This window comes from Emydura macquarii, unplaced genomic scaffold (genome assembly GCF_026122565.2).
Source record: "Emydura macquarii macquarii isolate MOO-44397 ecotype Brisbane River unplaced genomic scaffold, CSIRO-AGI_Emac_v2 contig_629, whole genome shotgun sequence".
NCBI classification, from domain to species: Eukaryota; Metazoa; Chordata; order Testudines; family Chelidae; genus Emydura; species Emydura macquarii.
This window is the reverse complement of record NW_027130766.1, coordinates 6,346,246-6,352,245: the sequence shown is the minus strand read 5'-3', so window position 1 is coordinate 6,352,245 and position 6,000 is coordinate 6,346,246.

Sequence of the window (6,000 nt, the reverse complement as noted above, 5' to 3'; positions counted from 1 at the left end):
TTAAAGCAGCTCCCTTCTGTCTGCCATGTGTTATTTCTCTTAACCCGAATCCCTGGTCTGAAACGTGCCAGGGCCCTGCGGAGGAGAGGGTATAGTATTGACACACCCCCTGATAGGTGAATGTCTTGAACAGCCCCCCCTTGCCTTCGAATAGGTGGGAAATGATAGATACGTGTAAATCATGCTCAATCTAATCCTCTCCTCCCTACTTGGAGAGTTCCCGTTGCCAAGGGGGAAACGAAAGATTAAGATAAGAAGAGGCTTTCGGAAATAACCTCCTCGGAGCACACTCAATAAACACAGCCGGGGCGAAATCTCGGCCTGATTGCAATCGATGGGAGATTTGCCAGTGATGTCGGCGGGGCCAGGATCTTATCCACGGACGCTCCACCGCCCGCACGCTTCCCAGGAATAATCCCCACCCCATCCTTGTGGGTTGCGTGGTACCGGCATCAACCCAACCCAAGACGTTGCAGGAGGAGCTGTTTTCACTACAGGGCGTGTTTAAATCCCTTGTCGTTGTTCCAAAAGGGCCCTGGAGGGGTTTGGATGAATGAAAAGGTAGCTGGTCCCTGGCCTCTGGGGCGTTAAATGACTGGTTTACAGCTGAGCACATCAGTGGATACCTGGACCTGTGGGGTTGGATTTGTTCAAAGAGCTCAGGGCCAGGTTCTCTAAGAACGCAGCGCCCTGTGTGCTGGGCTCTCTGGAAAATCCGCCCCCCTCGGATGGGTGCTGAGCTCCTTGGAAATATCTGGCCTTGGGACGAAAGTATGTCTCCAGCCCGAGCCCGGCCCGTGTGCTGAGGAAGGTGCACGGGGTTGTGTTGGTAGGAAGGATCCCGGCGGGGAGGAGAACCGTGGGACGCACCACGCACTCGGATGGCGGGTTGCATGATGATGATTATTTTTAAGTATTTAAGTATTTCTTCGCTCAAACGGGGGGAGAGGAAGGAGACATGGACACTTCTTCACCTTCCCTTGGGAAGGTTTCCAGGCAGCAAGGAGTTAATGGGCTCCGTGCCGCGCTGGTTCAACAATCTCAGTTTTAGGTGACATCAGAGATCGTCCCCGTCCCATTCCCACCGGCCCGCCAGCATGGGGCTGGGGGCTGAGGAGCTGCTCCCGGTGCAGATTGAAGGCGAGCTGCATTTGAGTGGGTGGGATGGGGAGCTCCGCGGGTTCACAACCCAACAGCAGCGTTTATCTCCTGGAATTCACGTTTGTAATGACAATGGATCTTCCAGCCCGGCCGAGCCCAGCTGGGCAGAGGATGGATCAGGGGGGGAGCTGCTCCCCTGGAGGCGGGGAGCCGAGCCTGTGTGAGAATCTGGCCCAGAACTAGCGGGGCACTGGGCAAAAGTTGGCCCCCGACGTGCTCAGCCCCCTTTCCAACAGGGTCTTTCTTGCATTTTCTTCCCTGGGGCTTGTCTGCGGATAATGAGGTGGCGGGATTTGAAAGTCCAGTTGTTTATCCTAGCGATAGGGCGAACCGGGGGTGTCAGTTTTCTCTCTATCTTCCTCTACAATCTTTGCAGTTTGAACTTTGTGAACTCTTTGCCTGAGAACAGCTGTGCTCGGGAGAATGGCACCCCCCCCCCCCCCTTAACTTTTAAACATCCAGCTGTGCTTTTTGGGTGGATGGGGGTGGTGCTGGGGGAGGGGAGGGGAGGAGAAGGCATGTAGGGAGCGAGAAGGAAGGGAGGGAATGGGGAGGAGGAATAAACCCTTTTCATTTGGTAATAGACCGATTAACAATGCTCTCTGGGGGCTTCCCATCAAATTTATCACCCTATAATCGCAGAAGCCAAATAGTCATCTGTCTTTCTGCCTGGCCGTGCTCTGCAGTCAGTGACGGTAGAAATATGGCAGGCAGAGCTGCTGGACACACTGACCAGCTCGGGCTTCAGAAACACCTAAACTGAACATCAACGGCGCCGGGGCTCCCGCTCCTGGTCTTTTCCATCCCTAACGTGGTAAGAAGATAGGAGGAGAGCTTTGTTTTTAGCGCGATGCGGTTTTTGCAAGACACTGGTAAAACGAGCCGGCCTGTGGGTCTGCAAAAGCACATTGGGTCGGTCAGAGGAGGACAACAACGAAAGGTGACTGCAGAGACAACGGCGCTGGAGTCAATTGTCCTAGTTCTCTTGGTTCCCAGGGGTCCCCCAGCTGAGAATCTGCCCTGCTCTGTATGTCCAGGGATGCGCGTGAATGAGGGGGAGAGAGAATTCTGAGCAGAGTATGCCCCACACAGCCTCACGTGTCTATCCTGCCTCCATTTAATATCTAGCTATCTATCTTTTATTTGTCTTTTTAATACAACTTCATGTGTTGCTGAGATTTTTGGCTGTTGGGTTTTTGGTTTTTACTCCCCCCCCCCCCCGGATTGCTATTTTTTACTCCCAGTAAATGAAACCAACTCTCTTTCACATGTATTCTTTCAAGAGACGTGGGGGTAAAACACTTTTGGGGGGAGAAGAGGGGTCAGTTCAGCTAATAGCACTTGGTCACAGATCAGCATCTGGGATAAATGGTCATAGCTCCTAATTTCTTTGTGAGCTGAACAATTCAACTCGAACATTCTTCTCTTTGAACATTAAGAGAGATGAAAATTTAAATTCTTTATCAGTATTGACCCCCACTTCCCTTAACCTCCCCAATAGCTGAGAGTATAAATAAGGAAAGAGAGACAATGCGTTACATAGATTTTAAGACACAATAACATATGTATATATAAAAAGAAGAAACGTAGGATTTATGTATATATTACACACATTTTATACATGCACTCACGCGTTTTAAATATTTATCTATACATATACATGTTTCTACATACATATTTGTACACACACAGAGAAATAGGTACAGATATTATTGACTAAAAGGTGTAGCCAACTGTTTGACTTCACTCGGGGTTGGTTCTTAAAAACGTTCAAGAAACCAACTTAGCCAAATGCACTGTCTGAAGAGGAAGCAGTAGAATATGATACACACCCTCCTTCCAGGGAACAATTCTTATCTCGCAGCACCTTCACCTTGCACACAAAGTGTGCCTCCAAGATTCACCTTTCAGCTAGTAGTAGTTATGGTCCGATTTATAGTGTGCTATGCTTTTATAAGTTACAAAACTCTTTACTAGGCACTAAAATCCAACTCAGCAGTTCATAACCGTGCCTTAACTTGTTGTTTTGCTCTGTGATTTCCTTACCTCTGTTTTAGATACTGCAGTTGGGTGGAGAGGTACATCCCAAACTGTGCTAGCACACACCAGTCATGTATCTTGGCTATGACAGGCTCGGGCTTCCTATTTTCAAATGCCAAATCTCTCCAGTAACTGTACTGTGGTATTGTGAGCACAACTTGTATTGCAGAGCTAAGGGGATTCCCCTCTTGCTTCTCCCTGGGCTGCCATCGATGTTAGATGTTGTATACACCCAGCACCTCGTCTGGAAAACTCTCACCAATCCACCAACACCTGAGGAGGTCCATAACGCAATTAAGCAAATGAAGAACAATAAAGCATCAGGTCCTGATGGCATCCCAGCTGAAGTCCTGAAAGTGGGGGGAGAAACACTGACAAACAACTCCCCTTGCTGTTTCTCAAAATCTGGCGCACTGAAGAAATCCCCTCTGACTTATGCAATGCTAACATCCTCACCATTTTTAAAAAGGGAAATAGGGCTGACTGTGGTAACTACTGAGGCATTGCCCTTCTCCCCATCACTGGGAAGATTCTTGCTAGAATATTACTGAATCGTCTGCTTCCTCTCACAGAGGAAGTGCTCCTGGAGTCTCAGTGTGACTTCAGACCATCACGAAGCACCACTGACATGATTTTCACTGCTAGGCAGATCCAAAATGCCAAGTACAATATCAGGAGCTGTATATGGCCTTTATCGAGCTGACCAAAGCCTTCAATTCTGTCAACCATGAGGCTCTGCGGAAAATCATGTCAATGTTTGGTTGGCCAAGTAAATGTATCACCGCTGTAACACTCCTCCATGACCAGATGACTGCCTCTGTCCTGTGCAGTGGCTCTACCTCTAAGCCCTTTGCCATCCGAAGTGGCGAAAAGCAAGGTTGTGTACTCCATTTTCCTAGCAGCTCTGAAAAAGCTAATCCAAGACCGTCTGCCACCGGGCATTGGCATTCAATATCAGGCAGATGGCAACCTCTTCAACCTCTCTCGCCTCCATCCCAGAACTAACGTAACATCGGCAACAGTAACCGAACTCCAGTACGCAGATGATTGTGCTTCGCTGAAACTTGCAGAAGCCTAGGCCTAAATCTGAACATTGGCAAAACAAAAGTCCTCCAATAGCCTGCTCCTGGTCAATCATCAGACCAAGCAAGGAAGATCTACACTGACAGAGAGGAACTGGAAAATGTAAAACACTTTGCCTACCTTGGTAGCCATCTCTCACCAAGGACAAATATAAGAAGTTGAAATTCAACACAGAATCCGCTGTGCCAGCCTTGCTTTTGACAGACTGTCTTGCCGGTTGTTCAATAACCATGATAGTAGAAGACACACTAGACTCTTAGTTTACAAAGTGGTGGTAATTCCAACTTTCCTGTATGGCTGCGAGAGTTGGGTGCCCTACAGAAAACATTTGCAAAACCTGGAACGCCAGCACCAGCACTTTCTCTGGAAGATCCTCAACATAAACTGTGAGGCTCACCGCACTAATGACAACGTCCTCATGGAGGCCAGCATCTTTAGTGTTGAGGCCCTGATTATTCAGCACCAGCTGAGGTGGAGCGGGCATTGTGTGCGTATGTCTGGCGCACGCCTACCCAAACAACTGGTGTACGTGCAACTCACCAAAGGAGAAAAGAAATGGGAAGGCCAAAGGAAACACTTTAAAGATGCTATCTAGACAAACATCGAGAGATGTGGCATCAACATCACACACTGGGAGACAGTTACCCTAGACAGGGCAAACTGGCGAAGATTTGTCAAAGAAGGAGTGACCATTTTTGAGGAAAATCGCCTCACCTTGGTCTCAGAAAAATGCCAAAAAAGAAAGGACAGATAATTGTCGTGTAGCAATCGTGGCCCAACCCTGCCTTCCAACACCATCTGCAATGTCAGCCAATGAGTCTGCAGCTCAATGATCAGACTTCTCCGTCACCAAAAGACCCACATAAAACAAAACCTGTGAAAGAGATCATCCCACAAGGGATCGACAACGACGGAGTCCTGGCTCCTTTCTACACCTTGTATATATTTGTATTAACAAAGATAGTGTGATAAACTCATCCCCTATCTTTCAAAGGCCAGGAGAAGAGGATGGCAAGGTCTTCTGCTGCGTCCCAAAAAGCAGCTGGTCTCTCATGCTATTTGGAAATAAGGGGTGAGTTTCCCAATTAAATAGCGGCCCTAAAGGCTGATCCAACCTTCTGTTAATTTCCTGACTGACCCCTTTTGTGGTTTGTTTCCTTCAAGACCCTTTTTGCATTTTTAAATACAAACTCTCAGGGAAACTGGGAAGGGATGAAATTTCTCCAAGGAAACCCTTCTGCGTTTATAGGTAACCTAAGGAGAACGAAACATGTGTCAATGCAAAAAATATAACTTCCATCCAGGCAAATCAAAAGGGAGCCTCCCCTCCAAAAAAATAAAATATCCCAAGGGGGTAGATCTGTTCTCTTAGTTTAAAACAAAACCAGGCAGAGTCTTGGGGGTCAAAAGGGAGGTGGGGGAGGGCTTTGCTGGACCTACCCCCAGACAAAGATCCCTTTGAATCTAATCAAGCAGAGAAAGAAAACCCTTTCCTGTGTGTTTTTGAAGAAGGGGAGAGGGGTTAGAGCTGCCCTGGAAGGTAAAAGGAGAGGAGATCCCATTTTTCCTTCAAACAAAGAGATCTTTATAAACGCTTGGGAGAAAAAAAATCCCAGATAGGAAGGGAAAGATGTTGCTTTTTCTTTCTAAATTAACAATGCAAAAGGGGCCGGGAGAATTGTGTGTGTGTGTGGATGTTTGAGAGGAGCGGATGTG